Source organism: Acomys russatus, chromosome 9 (assembly GCF_903995435.1).
Source record: "Acomys russatus chromosome 9, mAcoRus1.1, whole genome shotgun sequence".
NCBI classification, from domain to species: Eukaryota; Metazoa; Chordata; class Mammalia; order Rodentia; family Muridae; genus Acomys; species Acomys russatus.
Genome location: NC_067145.1, coordinates 9,207,041 through 9,217,341, shown reverse-complemented (window position 1 = coordinate 9,217,341; position 10,301 = coordinate 9,207,041). Strand labels below are relative to the sequence as shown.

Sequence of the window (10,301 nt, the reverse complement as noted above, 5' to 3'; positions counted from 1 at the left end):
TTTATATCATACCACTGAGATGGCAAGATGGTAATGGTTTTCTCTCCTGTGTGGTTAATGGAAATTTTTTTTTACTGCTTTAAGATTCTTTATATAACTGCATTTTCTTCAGACTTAAGTCCATTTGACTGTCTCTGCTATGAAAAATGATCTGTTATCCTTCACAAATATTTGTGGGGAAGCATTTCCGCATGACTGATTCCGGATCTTATCAATGATACCAATAGCATATTGAGTCAGAGTAGCTTGGCCAAGGGTTTGGCATATCACAGAGAAAACAAATTGTTCTGTTCATCTGTGCAGCCTCCTCATCTCAGAGGAGGGATATGGACTTTATAAATCCAAACTACTGCACAATTGATTTCACTTGGTTTCAGTAAAAGTGGATCAAGGCCTGCCACACATTCAGGAATCAGCCCCCCGCCCAGAAATTTTTATAAAGAATCAGAGTAGTAGCCGGGCATGCTGGTTCACACCTGTAAATCCCAAGCATGTGTGGAGGCAGAGGCCTCTGTGAGTTCGAGGCCAGCCTGGTCTACAAAAGCAAGTCCAGGAGAGCCAAGGCTACACAGAGAAGCCCTGTCTCAAAAACAAAACAAATAACAATATGTACAAAATACTCTCCTGTGCAGCACCAGCTCCCAATCAGGCTCCAGCCATGGCTTCAGTTTCCCTGTTTCTCACATGAGCTGTGCAGTTGATGTGCCGTGTGCATGGCTGCTACCCCTGCCTGCAGCTCTTTCACCTGGGAGCATTGCAAAATGAAGCCGTGGTCATTTCCAGAAGAAAACTTGCCCATCAAATCAAGCAAGAAGTGTAGCAGGCAGGAAGTGGATGAGTATGCGGCCTTGGACAACAAGCAGCCGTACCTTAGTGTCATTCTGGTTGGTGACAATCCTGCCAGTCACTAGTACGTGCTCAACAAAACCAGGGCAGCAGCTGAACCAGAATCAACAGTAGTACAACCGTGAAACCAGCCTCAATTTCAGAGGAAAAGATGCAGAATTCAATCACGAAGTTGAACAATGATGAACACATAGATGGCCTCCTTGTTCAGCTGCCATTCTCAGAGCGTACTGATGAGAGAAAGATCTGCAATGCTGCTTCTCCTGACAAAGATGTTGATGGCTTTCATGTCATTAATGTGGCACGAATGGGCTTGGGCCAGTATGCTACCCCCAGACCCCCCCATGGGGCGTGTGGGAGATAATTAAGCAAACTGGCATTCCAACATTAAGGAAGAATGTGGTGGTAGCTGGCAGGTCAAAAAAAAATTGGAATACCAGTTGCAATGTTGCTGCACACAGATGGAGCACAGGAACAGCCCGGGGGTGATGCCAAAGTTACAATATCTCCCTGATATACTCCCAAAGAACAGGGGAAAAAGCACACAATTCTTGAGGACATTGTGATATCTGCAGACAGTATTCTAAATCTGATCATAGCCAACATGATCAAGGAAGGGGCAACAGTTATCGATATGGGAATAAACAGAGTACAAGATCCTGTCTCTCACTGCAAAGCACAAGTTAGTTGGAGATGTGGGATTTTGAAGGAGTCAAGGAGAAAGCTTGTTACATCACTCCTGTCTCCATGGGTGTTGGTCCCATGATGGTGAGCTGAGGCCTCAAGCAGCGTGCAGTCACCATTGAGTAGCAGCACTCCATGCCAGTCTGAGAGGCAACATGGGCCAAGAGGAATGTGGGGTTTTTAATTTATTCTGTTGAAATGGTTTAAAATGACATTTGTATTTATTGAAAGCTTAAACAGGTGAGTGTGTGGGCGCATGGCTCTGCAGAGCCTCAGCAGGGTGCCCATCAGTAGCCTGCCTTTGACCTGGTGATGTGTGGGGACATACACTGAGAAGGGATGTTGAGCATCATTAAACATCAGTTATTTTAGGTTCTCATTTCCCAAGTGCTATTCTAATACAAGTTGATGACTCATCTTAGGTCCCAAGCTTTTGAGTTTAACTTTCAAATCAAAGGAAAACTTATTAGAGAAAATAAGGGAAAGGGAGAAATGGCAGCACTGCGCTACTTTCTGTGAATGCCAGTTCATAACCAGATTTCCCTGAGAAGGTCTCCGTTGGCAGGGTTGGTAGAAGAAAGCTCAACATTACTAGCTGTCTTCCAGTAACTAAGCCACTGGCTTATGGTGTCCCTACTGGATGTTACCCTCATTTGGTCTGTTACCTTTCCATGAGCTTGCTCTCTTGTAGTTCTCCAGAATCAAAAAGCTCATTTTATCAATGACAAGTGTGTTGTCAAGATCTGCTTTGGCAGAACACTCAAGCTTTAAATTTCAGACTGTTAGAGAGGGTGTCTGTTTACTATGGTGTATGACTTAAGCACAGTTTTTTGAAAACAAAGCATGGGCGCAATAATTGCAAGGGCAGCTCATGTGAAACTCATTTGCCACAAAGACCTAGCAGCTGCCTGTGCATCTTTCACTTACCCTGTTGGCTTTCCTAAAAGATATCAAGAACCTTGAGTTAATATAAGATTTACTCAGATTTGCCTATTAAAGGGTTTTGTTCCTGTTGCTGGTGTTTTTTTTTTTTTCATTTGTTTGTTTTTAAATAAAAAACATCTGTCTGGTGTGGAATAAGTTGAACAATAACACTTTCTGCTGTGTGGGTCAGCAAACTTTCACTATCGACATCAACAACTGTGTGCCGAGGCTCATAGCATGAGATGATACTCCACATTTGTAAATAGTCCTTGTTCCCATGGAAATTAAACTCTACTTGTAGACTAACGTCCTAGAGAAAACATCTTCGGTAGACAAAGGTTGAAGTGGAAATTGCACAGCTAATAACACCACAGATTCCATGTTTGCCTTCAGTTTAGAGAATGGCACCTATTTTCTCCAGTTTATGTGCAGAAGACAAGTCCTCACAGACATACCAATATCTTCTTCACTTTCTCAAAAATCTCGGAAAACAAAAGCCCTCTATGGCATCCTTTTATAAGCCTACAAGAAGAGCCAAGAAAGTAGGGGTGTGTGTGTGTGTGTGTGTGTGTGTGTGTGTGTGTGTGTGTGTGTGTGTGTGTGTGTCTTGCATTTTGTTTTTTAGCTAACATCTCACTGTGTAGTGCTGGTTACCTTTTGAAATTACTGTGTAGACCAGGCTATCCATGAGTCCACAGAAATTCACCTACTGGTGCCTCTGAAGTGCTGGGCTTAAAGGCATGTATCTTGACTCATGGCCTCCAAATGACTTACTACAAAGGGTTAAGAATGCCAGTTCTCACAAGTAGGCTTTGTGGGTGCTCATGGATAACACTACCAAAAGTGATACCCTTATACATACAAATTCAATTATTCCATCTTTCTTCCACAATCTGATGATTAACAAAAGGTGAGCTAACTTTTACAATTTTAAGAGAGAAGAATATTAGTTCTAGATTAAAAAAAAATAATGATTATTTTTGTTACTTGCTGTTCTTGAATCAATAATAGAAAATTTAAAGGAGGAAAAAATATCCATCCTTAGTGAGCAGATGGACTATAGAAAAAATATTCCATATTAAAATTCAAGAATAACTTTTTATTTCCTGCAAGCACAAAAAATAATTTATTAAGTAATATTAGGGGGAAAGTAATATTGGTGAGTTATTCAGCTTAGTGATAAAGTTTTTGCTTAGCATGTTCAGGTCCCTAAGACAATATTTAGTAGGAAGAAGAGAGAGAGAGACAGACAGACAGACAGACAGAGACAAAGAGCAACAGAGAGACAGGAAAGGAAAGAGGAAGGGAGTGGGATGGAGGGAGGGAGGAAGGAAAGGAGGAGGGCCGGATGGAAGGAAGGAAGGAAGGAAATGGTTACTCTTTAGTTGTTTGTTATAATGATACCTCAGGGGGGAAAATGGTTACATCAAAGACTATATATAGGTCAGAATCATAGTACTACAAAATGTTTTTAACTACCTGATAATATTCTTTTGCTTAAAGGATAGCACAAAGAAGAGTACTATGCACTTTATTTCACCAATTCAGAATGACCATTCTTTAAAAAGAAAAAAGACAAAGAAATCATGTTGTAGCCAGTGCCCTTACCATGGAAGTCATCAGCACTTATGTGTAAATGCCCGTGTTGTTGGAGAGTGTCTGGCATGAATGGAAACACTGGAATGGCAGTCCTTGACACTGTCTCATTAACCTTGCAGAGTGCTGTGCCATGCCATGCTCAGATGGCCTGTTTAAAAACTGCTGCTTGATGATGCTGATGCTGATGATAATGATGATGATGATGACAATGACCACTGATAGGTTAGTTGGGGACCTTCTGTTGTCCCCTAAATATGATTTCCTCCAGTTGGACAATTATTCTCCTTACTCTACTAATGGTAAATGGTGATTAATGTATAAACTAAATATTCTAATGCCTCATAAAATGTTAGTGAAGCTGGTAAATATAATTTATAACTAGAGGTAAAGAAACTGTACTTACCAAAACAAAATGGCATTTAGAAATATTTTAAAGCTATTTACGATGTAATAAAAATTAAAATGTAAAATATAACTAAAAACTTCATTTCAACTTCTCCTGTATTCCTTTTCCTTCTCCATATGGCTTTGCCATAAATAGAATAATTATTAGCATAAGTAGCTCTGAAAACGTTTTTATACTTGCATTTGGTGAACTGTTGTGCAGTCTCCTGGTTTTTGTGGCAAATTTGTTCTATTCGGAAGAGAAAGAGTTCTAGGATTTTAATGTCCTGGATCTTAAAAACTTTGAGGTATGCCAGCACATGGGAGAGAAAGCTCTAAGCAACTCTTGGAACCTGCCTTGTTGGTGAGAACTTAAATTGAAGAATAAGTCTTCCTGGTACCAAACTTCCTTGTCAGTTTGTAATACACTCGTTAATAAAAAGCCATGCTACTAAAGCACTGGGGCAAGGCAGTCCATTCTGAGTCTCCACAAGATGGAATGGCACCCAACACAGAGCAATGGGACCATTCAGAAGATTCTTAGGCTAGAGCAGAAGGGCTACCTGCTGACTGACAGCCTCAGGGAGGGACTGTCACCGGTCACTCTGCAGTTATTGAGAGGCTAGACTGAAGCCAGGGAACATGCCTGCTGAAAGTGGAAATAATTGAAGTGCCTTTTAAAACACTGGGAGCAGTTATGTTTCTTGTTTTCAACCTTGAGTTGTACTGATGTGGGGCATTGCTAAAGCATTTGTCTATAAAAGTGTCCTTTATTTTGCCCCTTTATTAGAGCTCTTTTTATTTTTACAAGCACAAATCTAAAAAATGTTTTCCTCTTTGCGTCATTTATCTGAAGTCTTGGATTTTTCCCAGTCAGTTATCAGAAAAGTAGCAGGCTGAACACAGAATAGATGACAGTAGAAGTTTACATGGCTAAAATGTTTCCACTCTTGCCACCTGTACATGGGGCAAAAATGTTCTGCGTTCAGTCTCTCACTAAAGGTTGATGCTGAAAAAGTGAAATGGATGGTTTGGCATTTGAGAATAAGGGTGGCTCAGTACCTGAAAAAGTAATAGTAACATCTTAATGAGCATCATATCACAGCCTAGCACAGACTTTATTTTCATTAAAATAAAAATTTACAATTTCGTTTTATTTCCAGTATCTTAGAAATAGAGAAAAATCACATGACCTCAAAAACATCTGAAATTAATGTTTTCCTGGAAAGGGTTGAAATTTCTGGTGTAGTTTTATTATAGAAATAGTAACAATCAAACTAGTCTGCACATTCTCAAAAGAAAAGAGTAAACACCAAGAAAACCACAAACCTTTTACCTCCAAAGGTGTCCTGCTTGCAAGATGTGGTTGGGTAATGGTAGGACAAAGCATGTGGGAGTAACAAACCAATAACTGATTTGAATTAAGAAGAAAGGCATAACCTGCCCTGCTTGGGTGACCGAGAACCTGAGGCTACATAGCCTCAGGATGTAGGGTAAAACCAGTAATAGTGATCTAAAAAAAAAAATGTAGTGATAAAATGACGCCTAATGATGTTCTGCTGTGATCTATGAAGATCAGCACCTTATTCAGCCAGAAGCTTCCTCCTGCAGCAGATGGGGAAAACAAATACAGGGGCCCACAGCCAGGCATTATGAAGAATGAGAGACCTTGGACCACTCAAATGAGATGTCTCCATTAAATCTTTCTGCTCAGAGCTCAGAGAGCACCACAGAATAGGAGACAGAGTGTGCAAGAGACAGAAGAAAGGGAAGATGCCAAGAAAACAAAGCCCTCTAAATCAACATGAGCAAAGCTCACATGAGCTCATGGAGACTGAAGTAGCAGTTGCAGGGCTTCACAGGTCTACGGCAGGTCCTCTGTGTGTGTAGCATGGCTTCCAGCTTAGTGTAAAAATGAGTGGATGCTGTTTACCCTCTTACTCCTCCTGGCTTGCTTCTCCTGCCTTATTACACAACCCAGGGCCACCTGCCCATGAAAGGAACTTCCCCAGTAATCGAGGGTCTCACACCAGTTATTAATCAAGACCATGCTTCACAAACTTGGTTATACACCAATCTTACGGACACATTTTTCTCTATTAAGATTCCTTTTTCCAATATATCTCTAGATTTGTGTCAAGTCTGACCCAGATTGATTTGAAAAAAAAAAAAAAAACCAACCAAATATTGTTTTCATTTTATTATAGAATTTTAAAACTCTGTCCTTATTCCTTCAGTGATACATTGTTCATTCAAAATGTGTTTTTTCTTTTCAAATTGTTCGGTTTCTGGGTCTTCCCTTGCCGTTCTGTCTTCTTTTATTCCAGTTTAGACTGATAAGATAAAAAAATTATTTCAATGTTTTTATATTTGTTAAGTATGCTTTGTGGCACATAATAGGATTAATTTCAGAGGAAAATTTTCACAAGCTGCTGAGAGGAATCTGTACTCTCCGGTCTCTTGTGTGGAACATTCTGTAGATAGCTGTTAAGTGCACTTGAATTATGCAATTGTTTAGCTATAAATATTCTTTGCTGATTTCAGTTCAGAAGACCTATCTAAATATGAGAGTGGAGTGTTGAAGTTTCTCACTCTTATTCCGTCAGAACTACTTTGTTTTTTTTTCTTTAAGACATAGTTTATAAGTATTTATAGTTGTTATATCTCAATGATGAAATGTTCCTTTTCATGGACTAACCTTTTGTTTTTCTTGTTTTGATGTGAGGTCATCTTTATGAGATATAAAAGTCACTATGCCCACGTCTATCAGCTTGGCAGCTCAGTTTCTCAGCTTTGGCTTCCAGTTTGGGGATGTCTTTGTTAGCTAGTGTGTTTCTTAGTGACAACATAGCCGTATCCATCTTTTAACGTAGTCAGTTAGTCTGAGTCTCTGCTGCTCATGAAGTACATTCTTGTGTTCTCATGGATAAAGCTGTCTTTATTACTCATCTGAGTATGATTTTAGGAACTGTGTCCTTTGACACTTTGATGAACACAAATTCTGTCAAGAACCAAAAAATACTACAGATATCCAAAGCAATCCTAATCAAAAAGAATACTGCCAGGGATTTAATAATAATCAACATTAAATTACACTACATTGCCCTGATTCTGGCACAAAAACAGAAATGTAGGTCAATGAAACTTAGTAGTGGACCCAGAAGTAAACACATCAACATGGCCACTTAATTTTCAACAAAGTTGCTAAAAACATACAAGAAAAGAGGCAGCTTAATCAATAAGCAGTGCTGAGAAAAATAGACATTTACCATAAGAAAAGTGGATTTAGATGTGATCTCTCATGCTGCACAAAAATCAATTCAAATGCATCAAAAATCTTATCTGACCAGAGAGACACTTACACATCCATGTTTATTGCTGCCCTATTCACTATATCCGGGTAATGGAATTGGCCTAGATGCCCATCAGGTGATAAATAGATAATGAAAATGTGTCTATACATACTGGAATTATATTCAGCTATAAAGAAAAGTGATAAAATCTGCAGGAAAATGGATATATCTGAAAATAATTATATGAAGTGGGATGACCTAGACTCAGAAAGACAAATACTGCCTTTTCTCTCTCATATGCAGATTTTAGCTTCTTGTTTTCATGTTTGTATTTATGTGGCAGTGAATGTAGGTATGTCATTAAGCTAGAGTGTGTGACCATGAGGGGAGAACAAAAGAGGTTTTAAAGAAGTGGAAGGGAGAGTATTCGAACCCATGTGACATAAAAGTGGAATGAGAAATGTAGGAAGGATACAAGTGAAGCCAGAGATATGGGCAGAGCAAGGTCAACAGAAACAAAATATGGGCGAAAATGACTTGATAATATCTATTTCTTCATATGCTGAAAACCAATATTTAAAAAAAAAAAAAACTTTGTGTTTCTACATTCTTCTAATCTCTTTCCGGATCTGCTTTGGATGGAAACGGGACAATGACAATTGCTTTGTCTCACATTACTTTAGTTAAGATCTTGTAGTTTATTTATCTTACCCTGATCCTTACATCTAATTTATTCATCTATTAGTTTCTCAAATATTTACTGAGCAGGCACGATGTTCTGGAAATATTCCTGTCTGTAAGGAAACATAGTGTCTATCCCACTCAGACAATAAGGCAAGAAACTAACTCACATGAAGACAGTGGTACATCCCAAGTGGCAACTTGTGCCTGGTGGCTCTTAACAGTAACACAGAGATGCCTTATTTAGAGGGTGGGCTTTAAACGGCCTGATTGAAAAGGGGATCGTTAATCAAGACGCAAAGAATGACTAAGAGTCAGTGATATAAATGTAAAGAAGGAATATAGCATGCCACAAGAAACAATACACACATTGCAGGTGTGGAAGCTAGGCAACTTGGAGACAGATGAGCAAAACAGATGGAAGCCAGAGAAGCCGTGGGGAGTGTGATTGTACCAATCAGGCACTGTTAAGTCAGCTGTGTGAAGCTGGGCAGTCACAGCAAATCTGTTCAAATTCAAAGGCAAGCCCAGGTTTTCTAGTCAATGCTCTTTCCTTTGTATTCTAGAAGAGAAGAGATGAGAGAGGGGGGATGGAAAGTTTTGGCTGTAATTTGATATTAATGCATGTTTTCCGTACTGCCCAAAAATGAAAATTTAAAAAAAAAATGCTTCCAGACCCTACATTTCAGTTTTCATCCTTTATTTCTTTAAAAAGCGCTACCTCATGGGGAGCTCTAACAATCCCATGTACTCCAGTTGGTGTGTCATCTTAGATTTCCCCAGTCAGGGTTCAGATGAAGCTCGGGGGACCTTGATCAGCCTCACCAGGATCATGAACAGGAAAAGGAAGACAGGAAAAAGCAGGATATAAGTGGCTAATAACTTATTCATGAATTCAAACTCTCTAGAATAATTAAAACACCTACTTTCAGCAAATAAGCCATTAACTACAATTTTGCTATTTTTTAATGATCTAATTCACACTGTTTCAGGAAGTTTCCCTTAATCTATGTATATGATTATGTAGATCAATGTTTACTTTATTCCATTCTCATAGACATGCAGTGGAAATAAAGTGCATAAATAAACTGTTCCCTGGTTGCCAGAAAATGCTTAATATGTATATAAAGCATATAGACTATAATAACCCAGATAAAGATTTGAGGGTGGAAAGGCCAAGCAGTTTTCATTCCTGATGTTTTTCCCTATTACATGGGGGTAAGAAACCCACTAGTATCCCTAATACTCTTCCCTTAAGATGAATTTGCTAAGCTACTACTCAAACATATCATTGTAGAAGGTGGTAAAAGCTTCCATCACATGGATAGAAATATGTGATTTCTGTTCAAAAAGCTTTTGCTCAAGTAACTCAGAAAAGGGATTTGTTTTCACCACTTCAAGCTTGTCATTTATTTAGGCCTCAGTAGGGAATAGTGTCTTTGCATTGGTGGAACTTAGCAATTTGTAGAGGAAAAGGATAAGGTCCCTGCAGTAAGTTCTGAGGCCAGCCTTTTATAGATCACTGGCACAGGCAATGATTGATTATTTTCAAAGATAAATACACTCAGTTTTTTATCCTTATGTCTCAGTGAAATTAATTTTGATGTCTGTCTTTGCCATTCTTCCTAAAACAAAAAATATTAATTCTATTCTTTAAGAATAGAAATTCTTATGGCAAACAAGAGAGACTATCCTGTACTGATAACATGGAAATTTGTTCATGTTTTGAACTTTAGACTTGATGCACTTAACAAAACAAGGAAACCTAGAAATAGCAGATCTATGACCACGAATATCACTCATTCCACACACTTAAGAACAAAATAGAACAAAGGCATTCTAATGACGAACTTTGGGATACATTTTTCTGTTCAACAGACTTCTGAGACA

The 10,301-nt window shown here is 38.8% G+C and overlaps 1 pseudogene; it reads left to right on the top strand.

Moving 5' to 3' along the window:
• The first annotated feature begins 700 nt into the window (after window positions 1-700).
• LOC127193573 (bifunctional methylenetetrahydrofolate dehydrogenase/cyclohydrolase, mitochondrial-like) lies at window positions 701-1,623 on the top strand (annotated as a pseudogene).
• The last annotated feature ends 8,678 nt before the right edge of the window (window positions 1,624-10,301 follow it).